The sequence below is a fragment of the Microcaecilia unicolor genome, chromosome 7 (assembly GCF_901765095.1).
Source record: "Microcaecilia unicolor chromosome 7, aMicUni1.1, whole genome shotgun sequence".
Lineage (NCBI taxonomy): Eukaryota > Metazoa > Chordata > Amphibia > Gymnophiona > Siphonopidae > Microcaecilia > Microcaecilia unicolor.
In genome coordinates, this window is record NC_044037.1 from 305,114,092 (window position 1) to 305,125,004 (window position 10,913).

Sequence of the window (10,913 nt, forward strand, 5' to 3'; positions counted from 1 at the left end):
TGTACAATTACAGCAAGAGTTGTAGCAGTGGTTAGTGTATCTGGGTTTAGAAAAGGTTTGGACAAATTCCTGGAGGAAAAGTCCATAGTCTGCTATTGAGACAGACATGGGAAGCAAGTGCTTGCCCTGGGATTTGTAGTATGGAATGTTCCTACTCTGAGATTCTGCATGGAATCTTGTCACTCTTTAGGATTCCAGAATCTTTCTATTCTTTGGGGTTCTACATGGAATGTTGCTACTATTAGAGTTTCTGCATGGAATCGTGTCACTCTTTAGGATTCCAGAATCTTGCTTTTCTTTGGGATTCTGCATGGAATCTTGTCACTCGTTAGGATTCCAGAATCTTTTTTTTTTGTTTACATTTGTACCCCGCGCTTTCCCACTCATGGCAGGCTCAATGCAGCAGGCAATGGAGGGTTAAGTGACTTGCCCAGAGTCACAAGGAGCTGCCTGTGCCGGGAATCAAACTCAGTTCCTCAGTTCCCCAGGATCAAAGTCCACCACCCTAAACACTAGGCCACTCCTCCACTCTGGTTCTGCATGGAATCTTGTCACTCTTTAGAATTCCAGAATCTTGCTATTCTTTGGGGTTCTACATGGAATGTTGCCACGATTTGGGTTTCTGCTAGATACTTGTGACCTGGCTTGGCCACTGTTTAGAAAACAGGATACTGGTCTGGATGGACCATTGGTCTGACCCAATATGACTACTCTTACGTTCTTATGTTCTTCCTTAAAATATAGGAGCCAATTAAACATTTTTGCTCTAATGATTCTAGATAGATGGTTCCAGCATTATACTTTATTCTGTTTCATATTTATTTCTATTCCAGTATCATTTCTGCACATGCTCAATATTATTGGACTTCTCTATCATTGACCACTTAGGGGCCCTTTTGCAAAGCGGTGGTAAGCCCAATGAAGGCTTACTGCTCACTAACAGGGAACATCCGCCGAGCTACGGCAGCAGCCTGGCGGTGGTTCCCACCCCCGAGCGTGCCCCATTTTGTAGCACTGGTGTGTACCCAGCGGTAATTGGGCAGTGTCGCTTGCAGTCCGATTACCACTGGGGTAGTGCAGGAGCCCTTACCAATGGGCGAGTGGCACTTCCCGCACGTCCATTTCTTTTTGTTATAGAAAACCTGCCTTTTATCCGCTCTGGTAAAAGGGGGCCTCGGCACACGGCAAAAGCATGTGCCGACACCAGCCCAGGCCCCCTTTTGCTGCAGCTTCATAAAAGGACCCCTTTCTGCAGTAATCTCTAAGCCATGCATTAATATTTTTAACGCGCGTTAACCATGTACGCACGTTTACTGTGTACGCGGCTACAATATCCCTATAGGCACCTACACAGTTAGCGTGCATGCTAATTGTAGGAACGTTAAAAATGCTAACAGCACCCTCATTATCATTTCTTTAACATTTGTAGATGGGTCACCCTTCCAGGACCCAGCTAAGCTCGACCCTGCTTAGCTGCCTTCTTCTTCACACGGCTGCTGCCTCCCTTCACAGCAATCTGGCTGCTTTGAGCCTCAGCTCTAGGCCCTGAGAACTTCCAGGACTCCTTCCTCCCTCCGTTCCTTTCACAGAGGCACATTCAAAGCACAACGTTTATAAGTAAGGGCTTTTATTTTCTTGCTTCAGGTCAACATAAACGCCCAGGCACACCTTAACTCCAGGTTGTTTAGGGCTTGCTACCCAAAGCACCAGTCAGGTTCAAAACAGTCCATATAACTTCACTTGACCTAAGATTACTTCTCTTAGGGAACAGTACATTATCAGAAAGAAAACACAGTAGCTTGGTAGGTTGTAGCCCAGACCTTTTCAGTAGGAAACAGTTTACACAGTCTTTCTTGCACCTCCTTACAGCACAGTAACACAGCTTGGTTCCCACCTGGTTCAGGCTGGGGTTTCAATTGTGCCCAGCCCTCTTTCTCTCCCAGGGGCTGCACCTGTTTCCTCTTTAGTAGAGATCTCCCCCAGTGCCTCAGTCTCTCTCCTCTGGTCTTCCACCAGTCTCTCCAAGGCACAGCTAGCCACCCTCTTACAACAGCTTTTCGGGTTTGAGCCAGAGCTCCAATCTCCATCTGTTCCTCCTCTAGCCCTTCAGTAATCTCCATTTTATCCTCCTCTTCACCTTCCCCCGCCCCCAATCTATCCAGCTGGCCCTCATCACCTTCCTCAGAGACCATTTCCCAATCTTCTATCTCCTCCCCTAACTTTTGCACAGCCGGGTAGGGAAAGAGAAGGATTCTGGGACTGGTAGTTCCTCCCCTTCTGCCTTAACCCAGCCAACCTCTCTGCCTCCAGTAGCCCAGCTTTCTGAATGTGGGTGTTGTGCCCTGTTGGGATTCCCCGGCTCCCTGCACCCCCTTTCTTCATGCCTTCCCGGATCCCCTTTCACCTGCACTCTCACACATTGTATCATAATTTTGGTTATATAATTACTGAAGTATGACAAGATGTCTTGTATATATATCTACATTTATATTATTGTACTATTTGTTAAGCTCTCTATGCATTTAGTTGTTTGTTGTATAACTGTTTTTATAAAATTTCTCAATAAAAATGATTTGAACTTAAAAACAAAACAGATTTTATGCCACTTATCCCAGGACTAAGCACTGGATTTTACCAACTCCATTTTAATAATAGTTTATAGACTTTTCTTTTAGGAAAGTATCCAAATCTTTTTTAAACCCTGCTAAGCTAACTGCTTTTACCACATTCTCTACCAAGGAATTCCAAAGTTTAATTATACATTGAATAAAGAAATATTTTCTCTGATTTGTTTTACATTTACTACCTAGTAGCTTCATTGGAAAGAATAAACAAGTGATTCACATCTACCCATTCCACTTCACTCAGGGCCCCTTTTACCAAGCTGCAGCAAAAGGGGGCCTGTGCTGGCATTGGTGCATGTTTTTCACGCCGACTGAGGCCCCCTTTAGTGCAGCGGGTAAAAGGGAAGTCTCTCTTTCCTGCAGGAAATGGCCGTGCAGCAAGTAAAGCATTTGCAGTGCAGCCATTTGGGGGGGGGGGGAAGAACAGTATTGGAAGAATGAGGAAGACTTCTGCTGGCAGGGCTTGGGGCCCCTTGCCAACCAAGATATGAGGAGTTGTGGCAAGAGAAAGGGAGGTGGGGCAAAATGTGCCCCCCTCCACTTTGGGCTCTGACCCCCCCATTTTTGTATCTAACTACGCAGCGGTCCGGGGGGGGGGAGGTGGCAGTGGAAATCCTGTGAGGGCCCCATCAGCAGCAGTCCTGGGAAAGGCCCCAGCAGCGGCGGTCCTGGAGGGGGGGGGGGTCCAGCAGCAGCAGCTCTGCCCCAGGCCCGGCTCAGTCTCTCGGTAGCCCTGATATGCTTATGCATTCTGCCACTGAAACTGGCAGAATTCAAGCCAACAGGGAGGGGCCACAGAAGGCAGGAGCAACCGGACAGGCTGGTTGGTCCATGAGGTCCTTGTTTGTCCTCAAAGGCAGCGGAAGAAATTTGCCCAATGCAGGGCCGCTGAAATGGGGGTTAGGAAGTGGGGGCGGGCAAAATTCCCCAGGCCCAGCCTCTAAGGTTTTTTTAACCCAGTAATCAGGATACACCCAGCCAGTCTGGTTTTCAGGATATCCACAATGAATATGCATGAGAGAGATTTGCATGCACTGGGGAATTAAGGAGGTGTCATGCCTTAATCCCTCCAGTGGAGAGCTACATAACTAAAGCACCTTTCTGTAACCTGGACATGCCAAGTGCAGGGTCTAAATAACAACATCCCTCCTTTTGGACATAAACATCCCCTTCCCCTTCTGAAATCTGATTGGGACATCCTATTAGGGCCCCTTCCTAGTCCCGCCCAAAACACACCCCCTTGCCTTATGACAAACTGCAGCTTGATAAAATAGGGATTTGGAAGGCTATGCAATCTGCCAGTTTTCGGATGTCCAAAGCATGAATAAAGCTTCGAATGTAACACCATAGCCTGCCAAGGGCTGTGTATGACCATTGTCCTCTATTAGACATTTTTTAATATAAGAACCATGAAGTACCTATGAAGGAGGAATGGCATTAATTACACAGCTCTGATAAAAGCTTGAGTACATAAGTAAATAAGTACATAAGTATTGCCACACTGGGACAGACCAATGGTCCATCAAGCCCAGCATCCTGTTTCCAACAGTGGCCAATCCAAGTCACGAATACCTGACAAGATCCCAAAAGAGTACAATACATTTTATGCTGCTTATCCCAGAAATAAGCAGTGGATTTTCCCCAAGTCCATTTATTAACGGTCTGTGGACTTTTCCTTTAGGAAGCCGTCCAAACCTTTTTTTAAACTCTGCTAAGCTAACCGCCTTTACCACATTCTCTGGCAGCGAATTCCAGAGTTTGATTACACGTTGAGTGAAGAAAACTTTTCTCCCATTCGTTTTAAATTTACTACATTGTAGCTTCATCGCATGCCCCCTAATCCTAGTATTTTTGGAAAGCGTAAACAGACGCTTCACATCTACCCGTTCAACTCCACTCATTGTTTTATAGACCTCTCATATCTCCCCTCAGCCGCCTTTTCTCCAAGCTGAAGAGCCCTAGCCGCTTTAGCCTTTCCTCATAGGGACGTCGTCCCATCCCCTTTATCATTTTTGTCGCCCTTCTCTGCACCTTTTCTAATTCCACTATATCTTTTTTGAGATGCGGCGACCAGAATTGAATACAATATTCGAGGTGCGGTCACACCATGGAGCGATACAAAGGCATTATAACATCCTCATTTTTGTTTTCCATTCCTTTCCTAATAATACCTAACATTCTATTTGCTTCCTTAGCCACCGCCACACACTGAGCAGAAGGTTTCAACGTATCATTCAAAAAAACTTTTGTTGGTCTATGTCAACCCTCTTACAGATACAAGGGTTTCTTACAATTGTGAGATCCAGCTGATCACCTGACCATCATGATGAGATGTTAGTTTTGGCCTGTCCTGGAGTAGTAATTAAGACCTGACCCTCCCGAAAAAGCTAAATATTAGGAGGGCTGCAAGGATCACCTCCTAATACCTCAGCATAGCTGAATAATCTTGAACATGGTTAATACTTTCCACGGAGCGGTGAAAGGATTATTTCAGCGATCTCTAATCCCCCAAAGCAATTCTGAACACAACCCTAAGGAGAGACATATGCACACACAAAGAAACACAGGGGGGGGAAAAAAGAGGTAGAAATCTGGCAGATAAAAGGCAGATGGGACGGGTGTCCAAGAAAAAGACACAGCCATTGAGATCAGGACACTGTAAAGGTGACTGGCTTCCAATTAGGTACCGCATACTACTACTACTACTACTTAACATTTCTAAAGCGCTACTAGGGTTACGCAGCGCTGTACAATTTAACATAAAAGGACAGTTCCTGCTCAAAGAGCTTACAATCTAAAGGACAAATGTACAGTCAGTCAAGAAGGGGCATTTACACACACCTCCCTTTAGCCCTACCCATCAATTTCTACTCCTTATGTCAGCACTGGACACATTTTCAGGATTTGTTCAAGATGGAACATAGGTACTACAGGCACGATAATAAACTAGTGAAAGCAGGGAATCTAAAAAAAAAAAAAAAGTCTGCTTAATTAACGCACACCTGATCTCACCTGTAAAGGCAAGCCTGAAATCACAAATTGCTATGCAATAGCAGCCTTAAAATATTCCCTGCTGATCATAGCAAATCAAGGTCAGCCTTAAAGAAGGGTCTAGCTAGTCATCTCCAGACCTCAACTTCAAAATGAGCCATTAAGAGATTCTATGGGTTATCTGGAACACAAAAGCCCAGCTTATTGCACAGCAAAACATGATGGCATTTGGGCTAGGATGCACCTTAATGGCCCTTAATGTATATACCATGTTAAACATACTCCAAGTATAGGTTTGTCATAAGTCGACTTAACAAAAGTTGAATTAGGGTTCAAGGGTTCATACAGTTCAAGCTTCTCCTGCTAACCTACAAATGCACTCGATCTGCAGCCCCTCCCTACCTCTCTACCCTCATCTCCCCTTACGTCCCTACCCGTAACCTCCGCTCACAGGACAAATCCCTCCTTTCAGTACCCTTGTCCACCACTGCCAACTCCAGGCTCTGCCCTTTCTGTCTCGCCTCACCCCATGCTTGGAATAAACTCCCTGAGCCCATACGCCAGGCCCCCTCCCTGCCCATCTTCAAATCCTTGCTCAAAGCCCACCTCTTCAATGTCGCCTTAGGCACATAACCACTACACCTCTATTCAGGAAATCTAGACTGCCCCAACTTGACATTTTGTCCATTAGATTGTAAGCTCCTTCGAGCAGGGACTGTCCTTCTTTGTTAAACTGTACAGCGCTGCGTAACCCTAGTAGCGCTCTAGAAATGTTAAGTAGTAGTAGTAGACCAAGAGTAGAAAAGAGAAAGAGACCCAGTGAACTACTACCCCAAAAATCATATTTTCTCCTTTGAAATGATGGGAAATGAGTCTTTAGTCATGAAAACTGGAGCAGTAGAGCAGTAGCAGCAGAGACAGAGTGTTAAAGAAGCTGGAAAGGGGGAGAGCTGAAGTTTGATAAATGTCAGAATGGCTGATGAGTTCAGAGTCTTTGAGATCATTAATCAGATCACTGTTGGATTAAGGTGTCCATGGGCTGATTAGCTTCATCTGGTAGGAGGAAGCTTGTACAGCAATAAATTACGATAAAGAGTGACTGCTAACATGAACTCAGATCTCATGTGTAAACCAAATCACAGCAGCTGTTTAGAAACCTCCAGGGATCGAACCTGGAACACTCAACTCTAGACCATCCGAAACCTTACCTGGGACACTAAGCAGGAGCCTAACCCAGGACACTAAGGGGCTCATTTTCAAAACACTTAGACTTAGGAACTTTGTAAGTCTAAGTGCTTTGAAAATATTCCTCTGAGTGCCATATCACCAGGAGCCTATCCTGGGGCATACAGATCTAGACTACCGGGAACATAATACAAGACATTTAGCTCATCACCTCTAGGGACCTAACCCAGGACACTCAGCTCTACTCCACCAGGGAGACACTCAGCTCTGCACCACCAAGGACCTAACCTGGGACACTCAGCTCTAGTCCACCAGAAACCTAACCCAGGACACTAAGCACTATACCACCAGGAGCCTAACCTAGGACACCCAGCTCTAGATCACCAGGAACTTAATCTGGAGCAGTCAACTCTAAACCACCAGGAGCCTAACCCAGGACACTAAGGGGCTCATTTTCAAAACACTTAGACTTAGGAACTTTGTAAGTCTAAGTGCTTTGAAAATATGCCTCTGAGTGCCATATCACCAGGAGCCTATCCTGGGGCATACAGATCTAGACTACCGGGAACATAATACAAGACATTTAGCTCATCACCTCTAGGGACCTAACCCAGGACACTCACCTCTACTCCACCAGGGAGACACTCAGCTCTGCACCACCAAGGACCTAACCTGGGACACTCAGCTCTAGTCCACCAGAAACCTAACCCAGGACACTAAGCACTATACCACCAGGAACTTAATCTGGAGCAGTCAACTCTAAACCACCAGGAGCCTAACCTGGGATACACAACTCTAGATCACCAGGAGTCTAACCCAAGACACTCAGCTCTAGACCATCAGGGAACTTAACTCAAGACTCTCAGTTCTAACCCACCAGGGACCTAACCTGGGACACTCGGCTTTATACCACTAGGGACCTAACCCAAGACACTCAGCTCTACAAAACCAGCAACCTAACCTGGAACAAATCCCAAGTGAGGACAAAGTCCAAATGAGGACAGCATATCAAGGAGGAGATAGATGGTGATCAGTGCTGAAAGCAGAAATAAGTCAAGAAAAATGAGGATTGAGTAAAGGTCCTTGGATCTGACTAGAAATAGGTCAATAGAGATTTTGGCAATGACTATTTTGGTAGAATGTAGAGCTGAGTGTCAAAGAAACAGAAAATGAAGGCAACTAAAGACCATGTGGACTATCCAGTCTACCCACCTATGCCATCTACTATCCCTTCCTCTCCCTTAGAGATCCTATGTTCTTGTCCCAAACTTTCTTGAATTCAGATACAGACAAAGACATCCTGGAGAGCTACAATACATAGTTCCATCGTTTCATTAAACCTAAATCAAATAATATGTAAATTGTCGGTTAAAAAAGAACACAGCAAGGTATGTTGTTATAGAATCCTTAAGTAAGTGATTATGGGCATGCCTAAGTCTAGGCGCAACCATTTACAATGTGTCGACGGCAGGAGTACTTGCGCTGAGGGACGTGTGTAACTGATTGTATTCTCTAAGTTGCATCTCTTGGAGATGTGACCATAGCTTACCCATGGTCCCCCTGCAGTTACTGGCTATAGCACTTAAGCACTACCTTATGGAGACAGAGAAAAATGATGACAAACAAAGACCAGTCTGCCCATCCATGCATGGAATGCATTACCTACAGATCTGAAAGCAATCGAGGAAACAACTATCTTTCGCAAATCTCTGAAGACTTATTTCTTCAACAAGGCCTACAATGAGAACCTATAACCTCACTAATCCACCTCACCAACCCACTCAGTTATGAAAGCCCACCTTCTATACCTACCCTAATTTACTCCCTTCTTTCTTCCTTTTACTTAATCTCTGCACATTACTAACTGTATCTGATATTCTGGAACGACAATGTTAACAAAACTATGTAAGCCACATTGAGCCTGCAAATAGGTGGGAAAATGTGGGATACAAATGCAATAAATAATAATAATAATATCACTCCCTTAGAGATCCTATGTACTTGTCCCAAGCTCTCTTGAATTGAGATACTGTTTTTGTCTCCACCACTTCCACCGGGAGGCCGTTCCATGAATTCGCCAACCTTTCCATGGAGAAGTATTTCCTCTGATTACTTCTGTCTATCTCCTTTCACCTTCATCCTATGCCCCCTCATTCCAGAGTCTCTTTCAATTGAAAGAGACTCACCTCCTGTACATTTATGCCACATAAGTATTTAAATGTCGCTATCATATCCCCCTCTCCTGACTTTCTTCCGAAGTATACATATTGAGATCTTTAAGTCTGTCCCCTCACACTTTATGACAAAGACCACTGATCATTTTAGTAGCCACCCTCTGGACCCACTCCATCCTGTTTATATTTTTTTGAAGGTGCAGTATCCAGAACTGAACACAGCACTCTAAATGAGGTCTCTCATCAGAGACTTATACAAGAGTACTATCACCTCCTTTTTCCTGTGGGTCATTCCTCTCCGTATGCACCCAAGCATCCTTCTAGCTTTCGCCGTCAACTTTTCTACCTGTTTGACCACCTTAAGATCATCACACGTGATCACACCCATGTCCCACTCCTCTTTCAGCCCCGAAACTGTACAGTTCCCTCGGGTTTTTGCAGCCCAAATGCATGACCCTGCATTTTTTAGCATTAAATTTTTTAGCATTAAATCTTAGCTGCCAAATTCCAGGCAATTTCTCTTGCTTCGCTAAGTCCTTCCTCATGTTATCCACACTACCAAGGGGGGAAAGATGTTTTGGTATCATCTGCAACGAGGCAAACCTTACCAGACAACCCTTCAGCAACATCACTTAATGCCTTGTGCACATTTGCACTTATCTATCAATCAGGGGCGTAGCTATGTGGGGCCACGGGGGCCTGGTCCCCCGTAGATTTCACCCTGGCCCCCCTGCCGCCAACCTCTTCGACCCCCCCCCCACCGCCAACCCTCCCCCGCTGCCACCACCATCGTTGTCCTCTTCTACGGCGCGGCCGCGTTGCTGATCTGCCCTTGCAGATCAGCAACGCAGCCGTGCCGGAAAAGATCAGCAACGCGGCTGCGCAGGAGAAGAGGACTTCAGCTGGCGGGGGTTGGGGACCCCCCGCCAGCAAAGGTACCTGATGGCGGCAGCGCGGGAGGGTTGGTGGCGGCTGGAAGAGGGGGTCGAAAGGGTTGGCGCTGAGGGGGATCAAAGGTGGTGGTGGTGGTGGGGAGGTCAAAAATGGCGGGGGAGGTGTTGGCGGCACCGGGGGGGGGGAGCTAAAATGTGCCTCCTCACCTCAGACTCTGGACCCCCCCTCCTACCGAAGTCTGGCTACACCCCTGCTATCAATTAGTGCCCATGTAGCATGTAAGTGGAATGTACATCTAGGTGCCAGTTTATAGAATTAGTTGAACTCCACTTCCCCTCCACCCAACCTACGCCCTGTCCAGATTGCAGAAAAGTAGGTGTGTGTTTTCCCTATGTGTACTTCTGTACCTATGTGGTCACATAATTTGATAAAAGCCCTTTTCAGTATATAAAATAGGTTTTAAACAGAAAAAAAGGCTTCAGAAAAGTTAGCCCCTTGAGTATGCTCATAGCCCGGCTGCTTAGAGTTGCACACTGCCCTTTGTATGGCATGCCAACAGGACAGGGAGCTTTACCAACGGCTTTGCCAGTCTTCCTTTAATTCACTCTTTCAACCAAATATTCTGAGAAGGAAAACTCGAACCCAAGCAGAACAACCAGCCAAGATGGTAAGGGATTTAATACTCTGTCTGAGCAGACCACGAGGACCTAGGAGGCCAGAGGATTGGGTAACGCCACAGCACAATGGCCTGGCTCTTCAGATCATCATACAGTCTATTGCTGCAGCATGGGAAGGGGGAGCAGCTGGGTACGAATGAAGTGGTTGGGAGGCGGGGATAGTACTGGGCGGACTTATACGGTCTGTGCCGGGGCTGGTGGTTGGGAGGCGGGGATAGTTCTGGGCGGACTTATACGGTCTGTGCCCTGAAAAAGACAGGTACAAATCAAGGTAAGTTATACATATATGAGTTTATCTTGTTGGGCAGACTGGATGGACCGTGCAGGTATTTTTCTGCCATCATCTACTATGTTACTATACTATGTAT

The 10,913-nt window shown here is 46.0% G+C and overlaps 1 long non-coding RNA gene across 1 annotated transcript; it reads right to left on the reverse strand.

The window, feature by feature from the left end:
- Positions 1 to 1,143: 1,143 nt before the first annotated feature.
- LOC115474757 lies at positions 1,144 to 9,060 on the reverse strand. Its single transcript, XR_003942900.1, has 3 exons — positions 9,048 to 9,060; positions 7,757 to 7,761; positions 1,144 to 1,245 (listed from the first exon to the last, which is right to left on the reverse strand). It is a non-coding gene; the product is annotated as an uncharacterized LOC115474757 (long non-coding RNA).
- Between the last annotated feature and the right edge of the window lie 1,853 nt (positions 9,061 to 10,913).